Raw genomic sequence first — 24,748 nt, 5'->3', positions numbered from 1 at the left:
ACAGGGCAAGACAAGATACAAAGTCCCGTGGGAAATGCGCACGCGCAGGAACCACTATCAATCATAGCGGCTACAACCAATATTGTAAATTTATCTGCTAAACAACTTACTCAGGACGAGGAGTCTGTGCTTAATTTAGGGCTCAAATTTGTTCCCAGCCAACAAACTGATTACACCAAACTTAAGATGGAGAGGATTGCTTTTTGCCGCAAGATACGATTGCGAGCATTCTTTGCAAACCAGCCACCTAGCTTAAATATTGAAACAACTGGTTTGAGAAATAAGTCGAATTTCATTCCAAACCAAAATATTCCTAAGCAAATCCTTGCATATGAGCAAGTACTATTGTCCTCCATCAACAAATTTGAGAAAAACAAAAAATATGTCCAATCCAATGTGAGCAAGGGACAAAGACAAGCACTCAGGAACTTACAAGAGGACCATTCCGTCCTGATAAAACCAGCCGATAAAGGCGGGGCCGTGGTATTGTGGCCCAAAGACAAATACATAATGGAAGGCCAATTGCAGGTTGATAATGTGACATGGTATAGGAAACTGCAGGGAGACCCAGTTAAGGAAATTCAGGAAATGATAATGCAAGTAATCCAGGAGGGCAAATACAGTGGGTTTGTAGGTGAAAAGGAAAGTGAATATCTAGTAAAGAAGTTCCCTCGAACCCCAGTGTTGTACCTTCTCCCAAAAATCCACAAAAACCTGACTGATCCCCCGGGACGACCAATAGTCTCAGGGTGTGATTCGTGTTTGGAGCCTATCTCCAAATACATTGATTTCTTTTTAAAACCTTTTGTCAGTGGAGTAAGGTCCTACCTAAAGGATACTACGGATTTCCTAGTAAAAGTGGAGGGGATGGAATTTGATCCTGAATCTGAAATCATGGTCACAATGGACGTGACGTCCTTATATACACAGATCCCTCAAGACGAGGCGCTTGAGGTGATAGAGATGTATTTGGACACCAGAGAGAGACCGCATAGAGTACCGACCAAATTTATTGTACAACTGGCAGAATTGACATTAAAAAAGAATTATTTCCGATTTAATGATCAATTTTATATGCAAATCAAAGGTACGGCCATGGGCTGTCCCTATGCTCCGGAGGTAGCCATTTTGTACATGGCACAATATGAACAAATGTTCATTGAAAATAACAATCCCTTTCAGAAACACATTAAGCAATGGCTACAGTACATCGACGACGTGTGGCTCCTGTGGCAGGGGAGCCACACCGAGTTGATGTCCTTCCACCAGTGGCTTAATAATAAACACCAGGACATTAAATTCTCCCTTGAACAGAGTAAAACTGGTATGACTTTTCTAGACGTCCAAATTACTTGCTCAGAGGGGCACCTCAAATCTTCTCTCTACCGCAAAAAGACAGACAAAAACACCATCCTCCACCACCGGAGTGCTCATCCGCGGAACTTGAAAAGCAATTTACCTTACGGCCAACTACTCCGGATCCGCAGAAATTGCTCTAGTCTGGAGGACTTTGACCACCACGCGGACAAGTTCTGCGATGAGATGATCACCCGTGGGTACCCCAAGAAGATGTTAAAACACTCGTATAAAAGGGCTCGCTACACGCCAAGAGAATGTTTACTGCAGAATAAAACAAAACAAGACCTTGAACAAATGGTGTGCGTCACGACCTTTGGGCCAGATACACATCGGGTCAGACAAATGGTCCTAAAGAATTGGCATCTGTTGGAAGAACTGGAGTGCCCCTTCCCTAGGCCCATTTTCGCCTACAGAAGAAATAGGAGTATCGGCCAACACTTAGTACGTGCCGATATTGCCACACCCAGACCCAAAGAAGACCTTCTATCCAAATGGGGTCTCAAACCTGTTGAGGGGCAACACAAGTGTGGGAACTGTGTGTCCTGTGGGTCCCGTCTGGAGGGCTGTGAATTCCAACATAAGCAGGTGAAATGGACTAACAAAGGGTTCTCCAATTGTAGGACCAAAAATGTTGTGTACGCCATCATCTGTGGTTGCCCTAAACTGTATATAGGGAAGACTAACCAGCAAGTGAACACTAGGATAACAACATCGATCCCCCATCAAAAATAAAGTGCTCAGCGCGCCAATGGTCCAACACTTTGTTGATAAATCACATGCAGAAACTGATTTTTCTTGGACAGTATTGTACACATTGCCCACCAAAAAAGGTGGTGTCGATATTGAGGAAACCCTGCTGCGCAAGGAGGCCTACTTGATCATGAGATTTAATAGTGCCCAAACCGGACTTAATAGAATGTCCGAGGTATCAAGGCTTTAATCCTGTTACTTTTAAATATAGCTCTACCTGTTCTGAACTACATGTCCCAGAGTTCCATGCGTCCATTGAATGTTCATATCCCCGCCCCAAAGATGGCGCTGGTGTTTTCTGAATTGGACCTGGCAGTTGCACAACGGAGCGCCTACTGAATCGGTGAGTGCTCCGCATAATAGCTCCGCATAATTGTCTGGCACTCGTAAACGGAGCCTACAACTTACAAGTGTCCCGTTTTTGTTTGACAGGCTGTAAGCCGAGGAATAGTAAACAGTGCGGTTCAACCCGAATACCGCTTTACCGTGGTGCATGTATTGACAGCAGCTTGATCGCGATTCCGAGACGCGCAAGCTAAGGTAATTCACACACGAATCTATCGCGCTGCAGTCTTTAGCGCAAACAGTCTGTCTTTTGAGCAGGCTCTAAAACTATGCTATGCTCTTTGCCCCCTTACCAGATTGACCAGCATGCCTGAAACCTGAGACCGTTGAGAAAACGTTCTGTCTCCAGGTATGCTTTTCAAAACCTATGATCGTTGAGTCATGTTGGTATTTTAAATGCGTGAGCCGATGTAAATTCTAATGTGGCGACTTTGGTTGGCACCTTACAGGTTAAATAAGGAACCACAGGATATCTGAACTAGAAAGGGACAGGGAGAAAACACTTGCTACTGTCCGAGATATGAATCTGAAATTTTTTTCCTTTTTGTTTCGCGGGTTCACCCGCGTGTGCACAAACAAACTATATTGCTTTTTTACATTCAAAGCTTGATGTTATCTTACAGATAACAAGGTCCCGCTACAAGCATTGGTGCTAACAGACCCCCGAGATAAGGCCTTCGGAGTCACTGTCAGGTACTAAAAGGGCCATGAGGGGCATTGGGGGCAGTCACCCTGGTATTAAGAACGTTTGGTGACATGTTGCTCTCCTTTTGTCTTTCTTTTTAACATAAACACCTTTTAGAACTACATTGATTGAGCCCTGATGAGAGTCCGTCAACCTGACTCACGGACTCGAAACGCGTCGGCATCATTGGAGGAATATGCGAAGGATACAGAATTTATTTCTGAGTCTTACTGATTAATTTGTTTATATTCTTCCATTGTTTTCCTTGAACGTGTGTCTCTTTCATTGAGTTGATATATTGATTTTGGTTTATTGAATGTTCCAAGATTTGCAGAGATTCATTGGTTCTTTGAATGTTCCAATACGACCACTCACTATCCGAAAGGTGTATTATATAATTGTGTGTTTTGTAATTTCTCCTGTGATTTATATTCCTTTTTGTTGTATTATTGTACAGTAGTTGTTACATGTTGAGTGCCTTTCTCAGACAATCCGCCTGAGCTTATATGTTGAAATTTCTGAAGTAAAAGGTAAAAATAAATATACCGAACAAATCTGAAATTCATTTTGATTTGTTTGCTCGTAGTAGAGAGCATTTGAGAAGTGGTGGGGTTGGCATCTGTTTTCCCCCCAAAAAAAAAGGAAGTACGGTTGCAGCACTGAGGGATGAATCTCCCACTCGTGAATCTGCTGGCTGTGTCTGCTGAGCAGATCCGCCATCTGGTTGTCTCTGCCCGGGAGGTGTTCCGCCATGAGGATGTTCCTCTGAATGGCCCACTTCCACATGCTTTGCTCTAGATGTGACAACTGTGGAGAGTGTGTCCCTCCCTGCTTCTGAATGTAGTACATGGCAGTCATGTTGTCCGTCCGGATAAACATGACTTTGTTGCACAGGTGTACTTTGAAGGCCTTCATCGCCATGAAGATCGCCATCAATTCCAGCAAGTTGATATGCATCTTCCTTTGCTGTGTCGTCCATAGTCCCTGCACTGTGTAATAGAGGACATGCGCTCCCCAGCCCAGCAGAGATGCTTCCGTCATCAGCACTATTTGCGGTACAGGCTCTTGGAATGGTCGTCCCCTGCAAAGGTTTTGTGGGTTCCACCAATGCAGAGAGTGGTATGCACGATCGGTCACCAACACTAGGTCTTTCAACTGTCCTTGAGCCTGGTTCCACTGCAGTGGATTGCATTCCTGCAGCGGACTGCATTCCTGAAGCGGACTGCATTCCTGAAGCGGACTGCATTCCTGAAGCGGACTGCATTCCTGAAGCGGACTGCATTCCTGAAGCGGACGCATGTGTTGCCTCGCGTGAGCGACTATGAAGATGCAGGAGGCCATCATACCTATAAACTGCATGAACACCTGTGCTGAGAGCGAGTGTTGGGGCCTGAACTTTTGAATCAGCAACTGAATAACACTGATTCTTGCGGAGTTTGGCTGTGCTTTTGCTACCAGAGTGTCTATAGTCGCTCCTAGTTACTGTTGTACGTGAGCGGGTTGGAGATGAGACTTTGCGCCGTTTAGTGAGAATCCTAGGCTGTGTAGGAGGTGAATAGTGCGCGACATGTGGCTGGCACATTGCTGGGCCGACTTTGCCTGTATGAGCCAGTCGTCCAGATAGGGGTAGACGTGGACATGGTTTCTCCTCAGGTGCGCCGCCACTGTCGCCAAGCACTTGGTAAATACCCTGGGTGCTGTTGTCACCCCAAAGGGTAGGACCTTGAACTGGTAGTGCTGGTTTTGTATGGTGAACCTGAGATACTTCCTGTGTGCAGGATGTACTGGTATGTGGAAGTACGCGTCCTTTAGGTCTAGCGTTGCAAGGAAATCTACCTGACTGAGCAATGGTAGAACCTGCTGTAAAGTGAGCATGTGAAAGTGTTCTGACAAGATGTATTGGTTTAGGGGCCTGAGGTCCAGTATTGGCCTGAGAGACCTTACAGCGAGTATACCCCTGTACCTTGTTCCTGTATAGGGACTAGTTCTATGGCCCCTTTTTGCAGCATGCTGATGACTTCTTGCTGCAATAAGTCTATGTGCTCTGCGGACATAGGACGGTGTCTTGGGGGTATGTTGGGTGGAGTGGAGGTGAGCTCTAGACAATAGCTGTACTGAATAAGTTGTCTCATCCACCTGTCTGTGGTAATGCTCTCCCAGACTGGCAGGAACTGTTGTAATCGCCCCCCCCGACTGGTGTTACATGGTCCGGGGGCAGTGACAAGGCGTCACTGTTTAGTATTGGCGGAGGATCTGGTGTTGTTATTCCCCCGTCCTCTGCCTTTGCTGCTGTTGCCACGGTATCCACCTCTATTATTCTTATTTTAGGTGGTCTGCGTGCTCCCTTTATTGTATGGGGTCTGTTGTGATGGCTGGCCTCGTGTAGCTCCTTACCAGAGCGACGAAAGGAACCTCCTCTAAATTGTTGGGACTGGAGGTCACCCATGGATTTGGCCGTGTCCGTGTCTTTTTTAATCTTTTCTAAGATTGTGTCCACATAAGGACCAAAAAGAAAATCTGGGTTCACATGCTGGTTCAGTAATGTGGTCTGGATCTCAGGTTTGAATCCAGAGATGCGCAACCAAGCATGCCTCCTGATCATGACGCTTGTGTTGATGGCCCTGGCTGCAGTGTCTGATAAGTCTAGCGCACACTTAATGGATGCGTTGGTAATGAGTTTACCCTCCTGTATAAGCATCTCTGCTCCCTCTTTGTAGGCCTCAGGCAAATGCTGTAGCAGTTACTCCAGAATGTCATAATGTGCCCTATCGTATCTGGCTAATAGGGCCTGTGTATTTGAAATCCTACAGATATTAGCTGCTTGAGCAGCCACCCTTTTCCCAGAAGCTTCCAGTACTTTAGATTCTTTGTCTGGAGGAGGAACATCACCCGTAGTCTGTGAATTTGCACGCTTACATGCATTGGAGACCATCAAGGAGTCTAACGGCAGCTGTCCCTTAATATATGTAGGGTCCACAGGCGCCGGTCTGTATTTCCTTTCAATCCTGGGGTTAATAACCCTTGCTCTAGTGGTTTCCTTGAAGATGTCCCCAGCATGTTTAAGGAAACCCTTTAGCATTGGCAAATGGTTTACAGATTTCTCTGAAGAGGAGAAAGTGTCAAACAGGAAATCCTCTTCAACAGGGTCAGCATGCATGTCCACATCATGATTTAATGCTTCCCTTTTAATCAAAGCGTTGAACGCAGCTGTATCTTCCGTTGGTGAAGTTTTCACAGGATAAGATGGAGTATCAGGAATAGTTTGCGATTCTCCCTGGTCAGCAGGGTCTGCCCAGGTCTGAGTCTGGTCATCCTGATCAGTGTCCACAGGATAATGATATTGTTCCTCATCATCATAACCAATATCCTCTGTAGTGGGTGTGGGTGAATATGCCGAAGTGTCCTGGCAATAGTACCGCACAGTCGCAAAAAGGACAGGTGAAGTTGCAGAATCCCCTTTCTTTTTGTATGATTCCAAAGTATAAATAGTGAGTTTACCAGATTCTGAGTCTATATGTAACTTGGACTGGTCATCATATGAGGGCTCCTGGTACATAACGTCCTCTCCTGAAGGATGACTCAGTTTCCCCAATGACACTTGTTTAGGGGTTTCGACCCTAGGTTTCGGATCGAGCGCCTTGGGGCGTGCAGATGGTGGTAGTAGTCCGAATTTTATCGGTGGCTCCTTAGACAGACAGACCTTCTTCCGGTGTCGAAAAGGCCACGCGGCTCCTAGACGTCCTGCTCAAGTAAACTGGAACAAGAACTCGGCACCGATCGAAACAATACCGACGACCCCGAAGGCCTTTTGGCCATTAGAAGTTTCCGAACTGGAGTACAGAAAAGTACATCCGAACCCAATGGCGGAAAAAAACAATCTGAGGATGGAGAGGATGCCCATGCGCATTGTAGTCCGGGGGAGGAGCCACCTATCTTGTGATACTTCGAAGACTCTTCCAGGACAACAATGTGCAATCATCTGGACCCAACACTAGGCGGCGATCTATGCACAGATATGAATTCAGCAGCCCACATGCCTCAAACACTTTGTTAGAAGAGTTTGCATGCTGGCTATCCTTGCTGGAGTAGGGTAAGCTAGCGCTGTTGAGGCGGTTATTGTGGCACTGAGGTACTGTTGTACTTTGGTGAGACTTGGTGTGGTTTATTGTGAACCCAAAGTTGTGGAGCAGTTATGGTGGCATTAGTGTGTTCCAAGCATTGATTGTATGAGCTGGCTTTTATGAGCCAGTCGTCCAGGTACAGGAAGACATGGATGTGCTGTCTTCGTGGATGCGCTGCAACTACTGCTAAGCACTTGGTGAATACTCTTGGTGCTGTTGTGACTCCGATTGGGAGTACTTTGAATTGATAGTGCTGCCTGTCTATTACAAATCTGAGATACTTCCTGTGAGCCTTGTGAATGGGAATGTGGAAGTATGCGTCCTTGAGATCTAGAGTAGCCAGGCGTTTTGCAGCAGGAGCGGAAGGACTTGTTGGAGTGTGACCATGTGAAAATGGTTGTGACTGTATGTATATGTTTAGCGTCTGAGGTCTAAAATAAGCCTTAGAGAGCTGCCTTCTTTGGAATCAGAAAATATAGAGAGTAAACCCCCTTGTTTTGTTGGTGGAGAGGAACTGGTTCTATTGCACCTTTTTCTAGCAGGGATACTACTTCTTGCTTTAACAGTGATAGATGTTCTTGTGACATTGGACGCTGTTTAGGTGGTATGTTTGGGGGTAGATGTTCGTTCTAGACAGTAACCTAACTGAATAATTTGTCGCACCCACCTGTCTGATGTGATGTTGATCCAGGCAGGCAGGAATTGTTGAAGTCTTCCCCCCACAGGAGTGGAATGTTGGGGGGGGGGGGAAGAAAGTCATTGGGTAGGGGTAGAGGCAGAGCGGGAGTTGTTGTTTTTGCCGCTGCCTTTGTTGGCGTTACCCCTGTAACCCCCTCTCTGGTAGCCCTTAGTGAATGCGGATTGACCAGTGGTTTTGAAGGAAGTGGAAGGACTTTCTGAGGAGTAGCCTCTTGTGTTGCCTCTGTATGATGAGCGACAAAAGGAACGTCTGGGAGCTTGCTGCAAGGCTCCCATAGATTTTCTCTAAAGACACGTCAACATTTGGGCCAAATAAATGTGGCTCATTAAATGGCTGATTAAAGGATGGAGTTTTGTACCTCAGGTTTAAAACCTGAAATACGTAGCCAGCAGGTCTACGTAGTAGGGTGCTGGTATTGATTGCCCTGGAGGCGGTATCTGCAGCGTCTAGGGCACAACGAATGGAAGTATTAGTGATATTTTTACCTTACTGTATAATTTCATTAGACCCGTTTTTGTACTGGTCTGGTAGGTCCTGCATTATGGACTCTAGTTCATCGTAATGTGCCCTGTCATAACTTGCCAGCAACGATTGGGTGTTGGCAATGCGCCAGATGTTAGCTGCTTGTGCCGCTGTTCACTTGCCGGAGGCGTCGGGGAGCTTAGATTCTTTGTCTGGTGGTGAGGCCTCACCTGATGTCTGGGAATTAGCACGTTTACGTGCATTACACACTACTAGGGAATCTAATTGTGCTGGACATTTAATATAAACTGGGTTTGCAGGGGCAGCTTTATATTTTTTCTCAATGCGAGGATTGAGGACCCGAGCCCTGACAAGATCCTTGAAAACCTCTGTTGAGTGCTTGATAACACCCTTAACCACTTGGACGCTAAGGGAATCAGGCCCATATAATGAGATTTACATTGAAATGAATGGGCAGTGCATGACAAGTTACCCTTGTCATTAGCATCCAAGTGGTTAAGCATTGGTAAAATGGCAGTAGACCATTGTGTGTTATCAAAAGTGTCTAGTAGGAAATCTTCCTCCACTGCATCGGTGTGCAAGTCCACCCCATGATATTGTGCAGCCCTTTGGACGAGTAGATTAAACTCTATAGTGTCCTCTGGTGGGGAAGGTTTGGAAGGGTATACATCTTGTGGGACGTAAGGCACATCAGGGGTGTTTTAATCATCCCATGGATTAGGTGACTGAGGGGGGACTATTGGTGCCTGCTGGGTCGTGTGCACCCCCACCTAGGTCGTCAGAATCGGTGTCTACATCATCGTCTGGATTAGTAGATGGTGTAGGTGAATTATGTTGTGGAGGAGGTGTAGGAGGAGGAACAATATGGGGAGGTGGTGGAGAAGGGACCCTTAATGGAGAGGTTGCAATGTCCTTCTTTGGAGGGGGAGGAGGTGCTGGCGTTTGAAGTGGTCTCTTCTTGGAGCGGAGAGTCAATTGCCCAGTTTTAGGATCCTTTACAAGAGTTTTCTGATTGGGCTCTGGTGTAAAATCTTCTTTTGAGTGGGGCAAATCCTTTGGCGTCGACTTTTTCGGCTCCGTAGGTTTTTTCGGCACAGAGTCGGTAGCTGGTGTTGAGTCTTTTGGCTTAGGAGTGTGCCCTTTTGTAATGTCTTACCGGAACCTGTTTTTTCGGTTCCGGGTGTTTTTTTGGCTCCGAAGCGTGTGAATATGGGCTTTGGGCGGTTTTTTACTCAGCTCCGAGTGCAGCTTCGGCATCGATGAGCCGCTGCCAGTCTTCGGCGCCGTGTGCTTAGGTGTCGGAGCAACGGTCGGCGTAGTAGAGGAAGATGGCTTCTTCTTCGGTATCAGTATAGGATTGGCACGGAAATAGGCTGGCTCGAGCCCCCGCCGCCTGAAGGCTTAGTGGGCTTCTTTGGCGGGCCCGAAGGTGGGGCGTGGGAAGCAGTGTCTCGGTGTGCACCCGGGCCGGAAGGTGAGGGTGTGACCAAAGCCTTTTTTGAGGGTGTCGAGGAAGGGTTGGGGTCGACGGTCTTACTTACGACCCGTTGAACTGGAGTGATGTCCTCGACGTCGGAGTCTTCGGCATCTGAGGATTCAATACTCTCTTCGACGTGCTGGTGTTCTGGCACGTCAACGCCTTCTTCGAAGATGTCGTCTGGGATCGAAGCTGACAAGCGAGCCATAGTTCTCCGGGCTCGTCGGTCCCGAATGGTTTTCTTGGAGCGGAATGAGGCACACGCCGAACAGTCTTTGGCCAGAAAGTAGGGCCTAGGTAGGCCTGAAGGCCTTCGTCGACGACCGGAATCGAAGACTTCGAAGTGATAGAGAATCGAGTCGATGTAGCGCGATTGAAACAATACCGTCGAACTGGGTGAAGATCGCACGCCGAAGGAAAAATCGGTTCCAAACTGGAGCGCAGGAAACACATCCGAGCCCGATGGCGGAAAAAAACAATCTGGGGATGGAGCCAATGCCCTTGCGCAATGTGGTCCTAAGGAGGAGTCACCTATCTCGTGACTTCCAAAGAACTTTTCAGGACAACAACAAACTGCAAACACCCGGGCCCAACACTAGGTGGCGATCAATGCATAGTGTGCAATCTGCAGCTCATATGCCTCGAACACATATATATCATATGTGTGCGAGATATATATATATATATATATATATATATAAACCACCAGTTGCCCAAAATTAGGAGGTCACACAAAGAAGGGGTCATGCACACATCTCATGTAGCGTGACTGCCAAACGCGTTTCGAGCAAGTGATGCTCTCGTTCACTGGCTCTCCCCCAGATGACTGGAAAAGCAGTTCAGGTGGAACATATTTATTCAATTTCAAAGTCCCGCCCTTGTGAGCATCACTTGCTCGAAACGCATTTGGCAGTCACGCTGCATGAGATGGATGGCTGGCTGAAGGGTCTGCTGCCAGCGGTTGTGTGCGTGACCCCTTCTTTGTGTGACCTCCTCATTCTGAGCAACTGGTGGTTTTTGTGTATAGCGGCAGCCTTGCCGCGAGGAGGCCCCGCCGCTTAACTTCGTGGATCTGTGGCGCTCTACATGCCGAGCGCTGTTGGAATTGAAGGGGGCCTGGCTGCGCCCACTTGGGTAATACTATGTGAACTCTCCTTTGGCAAATCAGTACCCAATCGGGTTTTGGAGGGAACTACAAGTCAGCAGCGATGGGCAGGACTAGAGACCAGCATGCCCTGCTTTGCAACGCCCACAAGGGCGGGACTTTGAAATTGAATAAATATGTTCCACCTGAAAACTGCTTTTCTAGTCATCTGTGGGGGAGAGCCAGTGAAAGATAGATAGATAGATAGATAGATAGATAGATAGATAGATAGATAGATAGATAGATAGATCCTTGTGCCTTTAATTGAAAAACTCGCCAAAATGGACACCGATGTCTCAAAGGTCTTTAGATCCTGCCAATTTTTTTTCTAAAACTCCATCTACGAGGTAACTTCATTTCTTCAACTTGCAATTTCCCACATCCTTGTCCTGAACTTGTTCATTGTCCTAATACTTTAACACATATAAGCCTACCCCCTGAATCCTTTTGTTGTAATTTTGGCAAACATGCCAAAACTAGAAGATCATTGAGCAGAAGCTTCTAATCAATTAAAAAACAAACTATGCTGCTGTAAGCAGGCCACTGTAACTTTTCTGTGCAGGACTACAAAAACATATTGATGGTTCATCGAGTAGACTGGATCAGGTCCACTACAAAGTCTGATTGTGTAATCAAACTTTTGCCATCCGCATCTAGCAAGGCATGTTCTTTTCAATCATCAACACCTCATGATCACAGAAGGAAACATATGAACGCTACCGCCAAGGTTTCTTAATGTTATTTTAGAGACAGATAGCAAAAGGCCTGGTTCTGATCCCTGTAATCTGAGCACAAACTCCAGTTCAGGCTGAAGGCCCAAACATCCCCAGTAAGAAAAGTTTTGCACTCCTGATGGATCTTAATGATATGGGTTGCCGTCATCAGCAATTTGGTAGCCAGACTGTACCTATTGGTAAATAGAACCTTCCTGGGGTATACCCAACTTTTCCCTGTCAGAGGGTACAAGTTCTGTCTCAACTTCTCTTTGTAACAAGGTTATCAGAGATCCTGTGCCTGCAAACCCAGTTACTGACACTACCATTTCTAGTCCTGTTGGGAGTGGTTGCTCAGGCCAACTGTTGAATCTAATTTGTTGGAACATGTCTGGCGTGTTGCCCAAGTTGAATGATGGACTAGTTTACCTGCTTTACTAGTTTGCTAGAAGAAACTTGGTGTTTAGAACACATCATCTAGGATGGTTATGAGTTTTGTGTGTGCCAGTCAGTAAAACTTCCAGGGATCAAAGCTTTTTATTCGCACAACGTGCGACTATTGTCTTTCCAGTACCTACAAAGCATGCAGGGATACAAAGTTGATGGGTGGTTCACAGTTACCAATTCAACTTTTGTATTATTAATGTCTGTAATGCTTTGGGTCCCTCTAGCAACAATTGCAATATAGAGGAATTGTTTTTTTTATTGTGCAATGTCTCCCCAGAATATTTTTATCCCTCTTCAAATTGGGGGTCGGAGGTTTTTTTTAATGCAAATCTGGGTTAAAACTGTTCTGTGCTTCAGCCATTACAGGCTTATTAGAAGGATTGTACATCAGGGTGCTCTAATTGTAGGGGAGCCAAGTTTTTAAAGTATATACTGGACCTTAAGTTAAAGAATGTTATGTAGCGACACAGGGGTATCAACTCTGCTATCTCCACCTTCATTGGGAGGGAATGGGTTTCAACCATTGATTCTTTTTCTGGTTTCTACCCTTACGGCTAGGTTAAGGCTTTCAGTGGCCATTTCAGCAAGTGCTTTTAGCTCCACGATTCCACTGAGCTTGCCCTTGATCTTCCAAAGATTGTCAATTTCCATCAAGTCTGTCCCTAGGGATAGGTCCAAATTGTTGGCCGCACGAGTGCTTACAAATCAGATCAGGGACAGAAAGAGTGCAGTCAAACAGGAAATGTTGATTGCAGCAAAGGACACAAGTGGCTTCTGGAAATGTATTAAAATCGCCCGAAAATCACAGAAGCCCTGACTGATGGTTTAGGATCAAACATTAGTGCCGAGGACGTGGGACGACAGGGATGTCAACGCGAGGGGATGTGATAACTAGGGGGGAACTGAAGCCCTTCCAAGCATTAAGGAAAGAATTCGGGCTGCACCGCACGCAATATTTTAAATATGTACAACTACGCCATGCGTGGCGAGCAAAGATCTAGCTGGATACACTTCGGGAATATGCACCCCTTGAGGGCAGGCTGCTTCAGGAACAAATCCCGGAACAGGCAGTATCTCTCACGTACAGAACATTGATGAATAATATGACAGACGACATGGGTAACCTCAGGAGGAAATGGGAAGATGAAGTAGGGGAAATGGACAATGTTGACTGGGACACGGTATTGATGCACCCTAGTGAGGTGGCTACGAAGTCCAGGTTACGGCTCATCCAATACAATGTTCTACGTAGGACGTATTACGATAGGGTGCGTCTACATAAAATGGGTAGGATAGGAGACACACGATGACTGAGATGTGGCAGTATTGGAGGAGACTTCTACCATACCATCTGGTCCTGCCCTACGATCCAGACCTACTGGGAGGAGGTGCTCGGTGAGCTGGGAGAGATTCTTGAGACCCCCCTACAGATGGATCCCAAGTTGGTGCTGCTAGGAATGACAAATGATGTAGATCTTGCCCACCCCCTACTAATCTTCTTGGGCTTGGCCCTGGTTGTAGCTAAGAGATATAGCCAGGTACTGGGGAGCGGAGGCACCGCCAAAACTAGACGAATGGAGGAGAGGGTTGGATACCTATATGGCAGCGGAAAGGGTCACCTATAAGGCGAGGGGATGTCCCAAGAAGTTTGGTAGAGTTTGGGGTAAATGGAGATGATATCCTGGATTGGGTGGGGGCTATGAACTAGGACACAAGGGAAGGTGGGATACGAAGGAAGAAATATATTGAGTGGGGAAATATAGGGGACGTGAGGACTTGATCTGGCGCAGAAGGAATGCGTTACTTACCTGTAACTGCAGTTATCCAGTATTGGTGTCTTTCATAAATTCACAAGCCTGAATCTTTCCCAGTCGTCGAGACGGGAGTCTCCGGTATATAGAAAAGCAATGTCCCATGGACATGTATAGAGAAAAGTAGGCCTAAGGGCCTCACCTTAGTAGCCTATCTGTGTCCTTATGTAAAAAGGACCAAACTTCTGAAGAGAGCCAATCAGCTAACACCTCCCTCTAGAACCTTCCTGTCAGGAGCCTCAGTCTCTCAGATTTTCGTACGCACCAAGCTAGATAGGCGTAATACTGATAGAGAGATAGGGGAGTCCTTCCAGGGGAGGCGGGAGGGTTGCATGTGAATCTATGAAAGACACACATACTGGATAACTGCAGTTACAGGTAAGTAACACATTCCTTATCCAGTATTATGGGTGTCTTTCATAGATTCACATGCCTGAATCAGAGTAGCAAGCAATACATTGTGCACATTTCTGGTGGAATATCATATACGAGTCATCAGATAATACATATCATGCGACTGTGAATCATCAATACCCATTAACCAGAAGCATTATAATAAAATGTGCATACCAGCAAAGGATGGAGGGATAGAGGAAGGCTCACCTTACTGAAACAGATGGTGCAACACTGCTTGCCCCACGACAGCATCCTTCATCAGCTCTGTATCCAGGCAGTAGTGCCTGGTGAAGGTATGCGGCGACTTCCATGTTATCAATAACTGGCACCCCTGCAAATAGTGCCGCAGAAGTGGACATGGATCTTGTAGAGTGAGCCCTGACTTTTGCTGGCAATGGCCGTCCAGCTCTGTCATGACAAAAGGCAATTGCCGAAGATATCCATCTTGAAATACTTTGTTTGGAAAGCGGCATACCCTTCCGTGGTCTACTGAAGGCTATGAATAGCGAAGTTGATTTCGTGAAATTGTTGGTTTTGTCGATATAAAACTTCAGACACCTCCTAAGGTCCAATGAGTGCAGAGATCTTTCGGCTGCAGTGCTGGGATTTGGGAAAAATGACCTGAGGATCACTGGCTCATTTAAGTGAAAGTCCGACAGGACTTTAGGAATAAACCGAGGATTAGTTCTGAGAACCACTCGGTCACCCTTAAACTGCATGAAGGGGTCTTGTATGGAAAGAGCCTGTAATTCACTGACCCTCCTTGCTGAGGTAAGCGCTAGTAGAAGGGCTGTCTTCCACAAAATATATTTGATATCCGCCCTATGGATGGGTTCAAAAGGGTGTTGCATCAATTGGTTAAGGACCACATTGAGATGCCATGTTGGAGGAATTATTCGTGGTCGAGGAAAGGATCTGTAAAGGCCTTTAAAGGAACTGTTTAATCGATCAATTATACGAGAGGGAGGGTCCTTTCAATGTTCTTTTAAATCTTGAAATCGCAGCCAAATGAACTCTAAGGGATGCATGGGCCAAGCCCAACTGCGCCAGATGTAGCAGATAGGGTAATATTTGTTCCAGAGAGGTGCGGAAGGGACGTAGACTGTTGTCCGCACACCATATACAAAAGTGTTTCCACTTCAGGGAATAGGTCTCGTTAGTGTGGGCCGCTCTTGCCTTGGCTAGGACGTCTTTACACTCCTGCGGAATGCTCAGCTTACTGAACTCTCGGTACTCAGGAGCCAAGCCGATAACCTGAGAGATTACAGATCCGGATGTTGAACCTGCTTGTTGCTCATCGTGAGCAGAGATGGATGTTGATGCAGACGGATTGGCGGCTGTAGTGAGAGGTCCATGAACCAGTGCTGTCTCGGCCAGAATGAGGCAATCAGAATCAAAGTGCAAGGCTCCGCCTTAATCTTCCTGAGGACCCTGGGAATCATTGGAAATGGCGGAAATGCGTACGCAAATACGTTGTGCCATGCGATGGAAAATGCATTTCCGAGGGACCTTGACTGGGGATGCCAACTTGCGAAGTTTTGGCATTTGGCTTTCTCCCTGGTCGCAAACAGGTCGATCTGCGGTGTTCCCCACGCCGAAAAGATGTAAGCTACCATTTCCATGTCGAGTTCCCATTCGTGGGACAGAGACCGCTGCCTGCTCAGTGCATCTGCTATGACATTGTCCTTGCCTGGGACGTACTCCGCTTTTAACGAGATGTTGTGGAGAAGAAGCCAATTCCAGATCTTCTGCGATTCGCGAGAGTGTGAGCGAACGCGTTCCTCCCTGTTTGTTCAAGTAGTGCATCGTCGTAGTGTTGTCGGTCCTGACGAGCACTGGGGAGTTCTTGATCCGTGGTAGGAAAGCCTGCAGGGCTAGGAGAACCGCTCTCAGCTCCAGGAGGTTGATATGAAGCTGTTTTTCCTGGTTCGTCCACTTGCCACTGATCTGCAATTCCTGAAGGACTGCTCCCCAACTCAGAGAAGCATCCGTTGTTATTACGTGTGGAGCTGCAGGGAGAAGAAACGGCAACCCCTGTGAGAGGTTCTTGAGCGACCTCCACTACTGCAATGCCTTTGGTCATTTGCTGTGTGATCGCAATGCGGTCCTCGAAGGATCCCGAGCATTGAGTCCACTGACTGAACAGAGCCTCTTGCAGCGGATGCATCCTGAGGCGACAGTGCGGTATAAGCAGGATGCACGAGGACATCATCCCTAAGAGTGATTTGAAGGTACGGACTGGTAAAGTCTTACAGAGATCTCTCCAGAGATGGGAAAGCCTTCGCATTTTCCGTATCCAATGTTGCCCCGAAAAAGGTAATCACGAGAGGGCTGCAAAGTAGATTTCTCGTGGTTGAGTGTCAGACACAAATGCCTCAAGAGATTCAGACAGGCGTTGGAGGATGCGGTTGCGTCTGCCAGAGATGGTGCCTTTACCAGCCAGTCGTCCAAATATGGGAAGACTTGGTGTCCGTGCTGCCTGAGGAATGCTGCAACCGGGGAGAGGCATTTGGTGAAAATCCTGGGTGCAGACTTGAGGCCAAACGGTAGGACACAGAATTGGTAGTGCTGACCTGCCACTGCAAATCTGAGGAATTTCCTGTGTCGTTTGTGGATAGGGATGTGAAAGTATGCGTCTTGTAGATCTAAGGACGTCATGAAATCCCCCTCCTTCCTCTAAGAGTCCCAATATCTCCTGGATCGTCACCATGCGAAACGATTGACTCTTCAAGAATGCGTTGAGTGCCCTGAGATCCAATATGGGCCTCCATTTCTTCTCCTTTTGAATCAGGAAGAAGCGGGAGTAAAATCCCTTTCCTTTGTGAGCTGATGGTACTCGCTCTATTGCCCCTTTCTTGGACAGAGGAGATTTCTTGAAGAAGCAATCGCATGTTGTTGTGTTGCATTATACGAGGGGTTGTCAGGGGAATTGTTTTGAATTCTATGGAGTGTCCAAATCGTATCAATTGCAGCACCCATCGGTCGGTTGTAATTGCTTTCCAATTGTGGAGGTAGTGAGTCAGGTTTCCTCCAATTTTGAAAGAATGAGATGGTGGAGGGACTGGCTGCTGGAAAAGGTCATTGGCGTCCGCCAGTGGTTTTCTTTTGGTTTTTCCCTCTATAGTTGGATTTTCCATAAGAGGTCTGCCGACCTTGCTGCTGCTGTCGCGACTGGAATTGTGACCGGCCTTGATTATAGGAATATGAGGACCTGTTTTGATAGTTTCCTCTGTAAGAGGATTGGCCTCTGCCCTTGTTCCCTCGAAAGGACTGATTTCTGAATTGCAGTGTGCCAAGTGCTCTTGCCGTGTCCGTATCCTTTTTTATCGCTTGCAGGGCCTCATCAATTTTTTCCCCAAATAGGTGTTGGCCGTCGTAAGGCATGTCGAGGACTTTAGATTGTACCTACTGCCGAAATGAGGTAGCTTTGAGCCACCCCTGCCTTCCCAATAATGCTGCCCCTGCCAGCTGCCTAAAACCAGTCATTGCTATATCCATAGCACAGTCGATCAGTTCAGAAGCCTATGTTTGACCCTCTTTGAGTAGGGATTGAACCTCCTCTTTTGTGTCGTCTGGTAGCTCGGATAGATACGGAGCAATGTCAGCCCACAACTGCCTATTATACCTTCCTAACAGTGCAATTGAGTTTGCCACTTTCACTGTCATGGCTGAGGTGGTAGAGAACAGTTTTCCAATGCTGTCCAGCTTCCTGCCCTCCTTGTCTGGTGGAGCCGTCACCTGCGAGGATGGGTTCCTAGCATTTTTCTGCGCCGCCTGAGTGACCACCGAATCCGGCTTGGGGTGACCTGTAAGGCAAACTGGTGCCGTTGTTGGGGCTTTGTACTTCTTATCCAGCTTTGGCACAACCGCCGATACTGAGGCTGTTTGCATTAATTGCAGACCCTGCTCCCATATGTGCTCGATAATGGGAATGGATCTGGTTGTCTTCTTAATCGGGTCCTTAAAATCATAAAGAAAACAGTCCGTGTCTTGAGATTCCATAGTCATATGGAACCTTTTGGCCGCTCTCTCTACCAGATTGTGGAACCTTCCTATGTCAGCAGGTGGTGAATCCGAGCTTGCGGGTTCAGGCGAGGCTGGAGAAGAAGCTATATATTCCACATCGTCCCCGTGATCGGATTGGACCTCACCCTCTTCTTGTTCTACCTCGTCATCGTCAGACGACGGAAGATCTTGTACTGGCTCCCTTTCCTGACGGGACATTAAGGGTGGTGGTCTAGCACGTTGAGACACAGTCACGCTAGTTGTTGATGAAACCGGTCCCGCTGCCTGTGGGGTGAAAGAATCTGGAAACCATTGTTTGTAGTCCTGGATCAAAAACCTTAAGTCTGATACTATGGACGCTGGTAGACATACCATTGGTCTGATTTGCGTCTGGACCTGTGATTGAACAGTATGTTCTTGAGTAATTTCCACCTCATCGACCTCATCGTCAGTGCTTTGGCACTTCACCACCAGGTGAGATGGACTCGTATCCTGCATGTCCTGTTCCTCATCTGAGTCTTCATCCTGTAGAAGACAAGATGGTGGCAATTTCAATTTTTGCACCCTACTCGGAGACGTTAAGTCTGGTGTAAGCGCCTTTTTTACGATCTTTACTCTTTGAGAGGTTTGTTGTAGACCATCCTCATCTGTCAAAACCGGAACAGACGACGGTAGGGTCGTCGACGGCATAGCAGCCACACTTCGTCGATGGTGGAACCATCCCTGACTGCTTCCACAGTATCGTCGACGATGTCGTCGTCGGCGCCCTCATCGACGATCACTGCACCGATGCAACCTTTGTTGACGGCGCCACCGTCGATGGTGTCTTCTTCGTTGATGTCTTAGTCGACGGCACACCCGTCGACGAGAGAATCCTCGTCGACGGCAAAGGCGTCGATGTCCTTGGCGTCGTCGTCGACACAGACATCGTGGGCGAGATCTTAAGCGTCGACTACTGGTTTTTTATGAGAATAAATCGACGACACAGGCTTACCCGTCGACGACAATGAATATGCAGACGACGCCGTCGAAGTGGAAACATGGACAGGAGACACAGCCTTCTTTTGCGCCGACGATAGCGTTGACGATGTCATCGTTGACGACGGCGCTAGCTTCCTGGAGGCAGGAACTTCCTTGTCAGACACTGAAGATTTAGCCTCCGACTACTTTTTAGCAGCCTTCTTAGGAGGAGCGTCTGTAGGGCTAGGGGAAGCAACCCTTGGCCTCTTCAAGGATAATTTAGAGGAGACGGAAGCAATCTCACCGTCCTCTGAAGACTCCAACGTGTCTCTGGTCTTAAGTTTGTTCAGCCAGATTAAAAGTCGTCCTTCTCTGTCCTTAAGCGTTTTTGTAGAGAATGTTCTACAAATTTTGCGCCCCTTTGGTGAATGATCCGGATACAGACAGTATAGGCATGTCTTGTGCTGATCCTCAATATGTAATCTCTTATTATTACAAGAGACCCCTCTTCTGAGGGTCAGCCATAGTCAGACTGATGAAAGTAATCCAAATTTGTGAAGAAATTAACTTAAAACAAGTAAACCTGAGGAGAACTCGGGTGGAGACTCCCTAGCACAACGTGCTGTAGAAAATCAGAGACTGAGGCTCCTGACAGGAAGGTTCTAGAGGGAGGTGTTAGCTGATTGGCTCTCTTCAGGAGTTTGGTCCTTTTTACATAAGGACACAGATAGGCTACTAAGGTGAGGCCCTTAGGCCTACTTTTCTCTATACATGTCCATGGGACATTGCTTTTCTATACACCGGAGACTCCCATCTCGACAACGGGGAAAGATTCAAGCATGTGAATTTATGAAAGACACCCATAATACTGGATAACTATACAAACTGTATCTGGGTTGTTTGAAAGGGATGGGCCGCATGATGTGATGCTGGGAGGGTGGGGGTGGTCGGGATGGGAGTGATGACCGAATATGATGTGTCTGTAATGTTGAACTATGATAAAATGCAAATAAAAATGTTTATAAAAAATGTAAAAAACCATTAGTGCTGAGCTTTGGATCAATCATTTTAAAGCTATCTATTCCTATTCTGACTCCAAGAGACCCAGTCCACATGACTCACCCCAGTCGTTTCCATTGTCCATTAGATTTGACTTAAAAGAGGTGTGGGAGGTTAATAGCGCAAGCCCATCGACGAAGGCACCTGGACCTCACGCGGTCCTGATGGACCACTACAAAGAACAGTTTTGGGCACCTGTTATTACCAATGTGGCTAATCGTGCCGCCATCAGTAGTCTTTCACGCTCTTGGCAAACAGCTGTGATCTTTCCTATTTACAAAAGAGGTTTCAGAGAAGACCCCTGATGTTACAGGTCAATCTCTTTATTACACTCCATGGTCCGAGTTCCAAGGCATCTCGTCTTGAGTAGGATTGGGAGTTAGGCCGGCCTCAACCTTATCCCCCTTGCAATTTGAATTTAGAGAAGGGCTTAGCACCATAAATCAATGCGTCAATCTCCATTTAATCATTAACAAGTATAGGTTTGCCAAAGTAGTGGAAATGCTGCTGCTTTCCTTTATGGATCTAAGCAATGTCTTCAACCGAGTCAACTGCAGGAAGCTTTGGAAAATCTTGTCTGACCTGGGGCTAGATGGTGATCTGGAGTCTTTCTTCAGGTCTTACATTGCAGAGTTTGCGCAACCGTTATATACGGGTCAGGAGGTGAATGCACTGATTTTTTATTTACAGCGAGGAGTGCACCAGGGTTGTGTCCTGGAACCCATCCTATTTCTCCTTTATATTAACGGCTTAAATAAATGTCTGCAAACCTCAGGGAAGGAATTTCCAAAGATTAAGTCAACTTTAATAACTGCTCTGCTTTACGCATATGATGCGGTTCTGATGTCTCGTACCCCAAATCATCCGAGGTCTTTAATCAGCAGTTTTGTAGCCTTTGTGGGCGATCTAAATTTAGAAACTAATAGCTCTAAAACTAAGTAAATGGTATGTGGTTTTAGAGTGATCAAAGAGGGTTGCTTCTGAATCAAGGACAGGCGTATTGAGCGGGTTACCAACTTTCCATACTTGAGAACCATGTTCGAATCTAAATGCAGGTGGATCCCTGCGCAGCATATTGATGCATACGTTTTGTCAATCTGTTGGGGCTTTATTCGCTTTAACTTAAAGAGTAGGAAATTACCCATTTTTGGGTCTTCTGGAGGGGAAGGCTTTGATGGGTATGAGTGCGGTTCTGGAATGTCTGTGGGTTTGGAAAGTCATATATGGGTACATATTTTGGGTTTGAATAATCCCATATACCCTCATCTATGTGATATGAGCTAGGCTCTTCCTCATCCTGCCCTCCCTCTAAGTTATATTCATCATCATTTTGCTGTGAGGAATGTGAGGATACTGGAGAATGTGCAGGAGATATCGGAGGTGATGTGTGAGGAGGTACAGGAGAAGGAGGAAGAAGAGGTGTAGGAGAGGAAGGGTGCATAGGAGATGTTGCACAGTCCTTCTTTGCAGGCACCCCAGGTGTGGGTGGTGTATCTGCTGGTCTCTTCTTTTGAGGTGTAGTACCCACACGTCCTGTCTTTGGGTCTATATAGATTCTCTTTTGTTGAGGAACTGGTGTAAAAAGTTCCTCCTCTTCTACAACCTTCCTGGGCTTAGATTTTTTTCGGCTCCGACGGAGGTTGTGGTCTTTCTTTAGCATTGGTAGGTGTTGTAACATCCCGTGGCATAGTTTCCGGTGCCGAAGGAGTTGTTTTCAGCTTTATAGGCATGTTCAAGGATTTGGGCACCTCGGAATCAGGCTTTTTTGTCTTCGGCACCGATGTAGAAGTGGACGGCTTCGGAGCCGGTGCTTCTTTCGGTTTCGGTACTGGTACGATTTTTGGCTTCGGTACCGAAGGGTCTTTTGCCTTCGGCGCCGAGATGTCTTTATGTTTCGGTGCTGACGGGCAAGTTTTACTCGGTGTCGAGGCACTAGAAGGCTTTGCTGGTTTCTTCTGAGCCGGGCTCGATGGCGAGGCTGTCGAAGTGAATTTTCGGCCTCGACTGGGCCCCTTGAGCGGAGTGCTGACCTTTGCCTTCGGTTTGGGCATAGTATGTGGTGCAGGGGCAGTAGTACTCACACTCTGACCCGATGGAAAGGAGTCATCCGAGTCGTCTGCCTCCTCCTCCTGATACGATCTGGAGATCAGAAGAGTCTTCTTCGGGAAGGAAGCGGACCTCTTCGAAGATATCCTCCGGTGCTGGGGTTGATCTCCTCATCTCGTGTTGACGGGCCCTCTGATCCCGGATGGTTTTCTTCGATCGGAAGGACGCACAAGCTGTGCAGGTCGACTCGTCTTATTCCGGCGATAGACAGAGGTTGCAGTCCTCGTGGTGATCGCTATGTGGGAATTTTGCCTGGCATTTCAGGCATTTCTTTAACAGAGTTCTTTCCATGTGGTGTAGGCCGCAGGGCGTCGATAGGCCTAGTGGCCCACTTCGATGACCGGAATGGAATTTATGTCGTTGAAAAGCCTGGTCTTCGATGTCTAAGGTAGTTTCTTGAAGTTTGTGGAAATTCTGCGCTTCGAAGTTACTGAAAAATCTTTTTCTGGCCGGAGCGGAGGAACTTTCATCCGAACCCAGTGGCGGAAAAAACCAATCTAAGGATGGAGCCGATGCACTAGGTAGGAGTGGTTTCTGCAGGACATCATGGGGTACAAGTTCATGAGTTGGAATGTGAGGAGGTTGGACACATGTACTAAACGATATAGAGTCCTCTACTTTCTTAGGCGACACAAGGTATCCATAGCCTGCTTGCAGGAAACCCACCTGGGGGAGCACGGGGCACAGAAACTAGGGAAGAAATGGCGTGGCCAGCTATTTCATTCGTCCTTATCCACATATGCTAGAGGGGTCCTGGTCTGGGTGGCGCCCGGGGTACCGTTCGAGATCCAATATGTGGAGGCAGACGTTCAGGGTCGTTACCTGCTTATTAGAGCCAAACTGGATGGTAGGGATCTGGTGATTTTGAATTCCTATGCACCCAACATAGACGACCCAATGTTTTACGGGTCTCTGCAGAATGCTCTGACTCACAACCTGGGCACCCCGTTGCTTTGGTTTCAGGACTTCAACTGCATCCTTGATCCAGACCTGGATAGATTCCCACCCCGGGCGGGCACTAAACCCAGGATGACGAAACAGCTTAAAGAGGTGATGGAAAATGTGGGGGCGGTGGATGCCTGGCGCCTCAGACACCAGACACAGAAAGTATACACGTGCTTCTCTCTCAAACATAACACACACACAGTCGCCTGGACAGGGAATTGATAGCAAACGCCGATCCCGCCATGACAGTAGACATAACGCATCAAACCAGTTTCCTCTATGACCACTCCCCAGTGGCTTGCATGGTGCAATGGGGGTCGGGGTTGTCCGCCCCCGGACCTGGAGGCTTCCGGTGGACATCCTCCGGGACCAGGTGGGAAAAGTTCACGTGGATAAAGCCATTGAAGACTACATTGAGATTAATTGGGGGCAGGGAAATCTTTCCCTGGCCACCAAGTGAGAGGCCCTAAAGGCGGACTGACCAACGGGGTCCGGAAGCAGCTGCTCCGCGATCTTCAGGAGGCGGAGAGTGCCCTCCTGGGCGCCCAACAAGTGGTAGACCCCAACGAATTGCAAAGGCGGGAGGAACAGACCGCCCGGACGCAACTTCACGATACCTTAGATAGGCTCAACAAATACACCCTAGGTCAGTATCGGCAGCGTCTCCACAGAGAGGGGGACAAGTCAGGGAGGCTCTTGGCTTGGATCTTGAAATGGGAACAGACCCCCGAACGTCTCGTGGCCCTTAGGGACAGCGGCGGCGAACTGGTCCACTCTGAGCAGGCACTCCTGGGGGTTCTCCACTCCCACCTGCAGCAGGTATACACTCTCGGACTCGGATAGAGAGGATTTAGACGCAGGCCTCACTTTGCCAGAGGTTTGTGGGGCGTTGGCCCGCCTACCGGGCGCCAAATCCCCAGGAAGCGATGGGTTTCCTGCAGAATTTTACCAAGAATTCAGGGAGACCTTAGCCCCAATCCTCCTACAGGTATTCCTGGAGGTGTTCGAAATAGAAGAACTACCGCAGAGTATGGCCCAAGGGGACATCTCTCTGCTCCTTAAACCGGGAGGGGGGAGAGGGGGGGGGGGGGGAGTGGGGGACAAGCTTGATCCCCCCTCATATAGGCCGATCACAATGATAAATTCAGATATCAAAATCCTCACGAAATTTTTGCCCGCCAGGCTGGCCCCCCACATGGCGCACCTAGTACACCAATTTCAATGTGGCTTTATACCCGGGCG

General features: G+C 47.5%; 1 protein-coding gene across 9 annotated transcripts in view; it reads right to left on the bottom strand.

Annotated features, from left to right (window-relative positions):
* Positions 1-24,748, bottom strand: part of IMPDH1 (inosine monophosphate dehydrogenase 1) — a 526,992-nt gene that overhangs the window by 101,248 nt on the left and 400,996 nt on the right. The window lies entirely within an intron of this gene.

Source organism: Lissotriton vulgaris, chromosome 1_1, assembly GCF_964263255.1.
Source record: "Lissotriton vulgaris chromosome 1_1, aLisVul1.2, whole genome shotgun sequence".
In the NCBI taxonomy this organism is placed as follows: Eukaryota; Metazoa; Chordata; class Amphibia; order Caudata; family Salamandridae; genus Lissotriton; species Lissotriton vulgaris.
The sequence above is the reverse complement of the archived record's forward strand: the minus strand, read 5'-3'. Positions and strand labels throughout refer to the sequence as shown.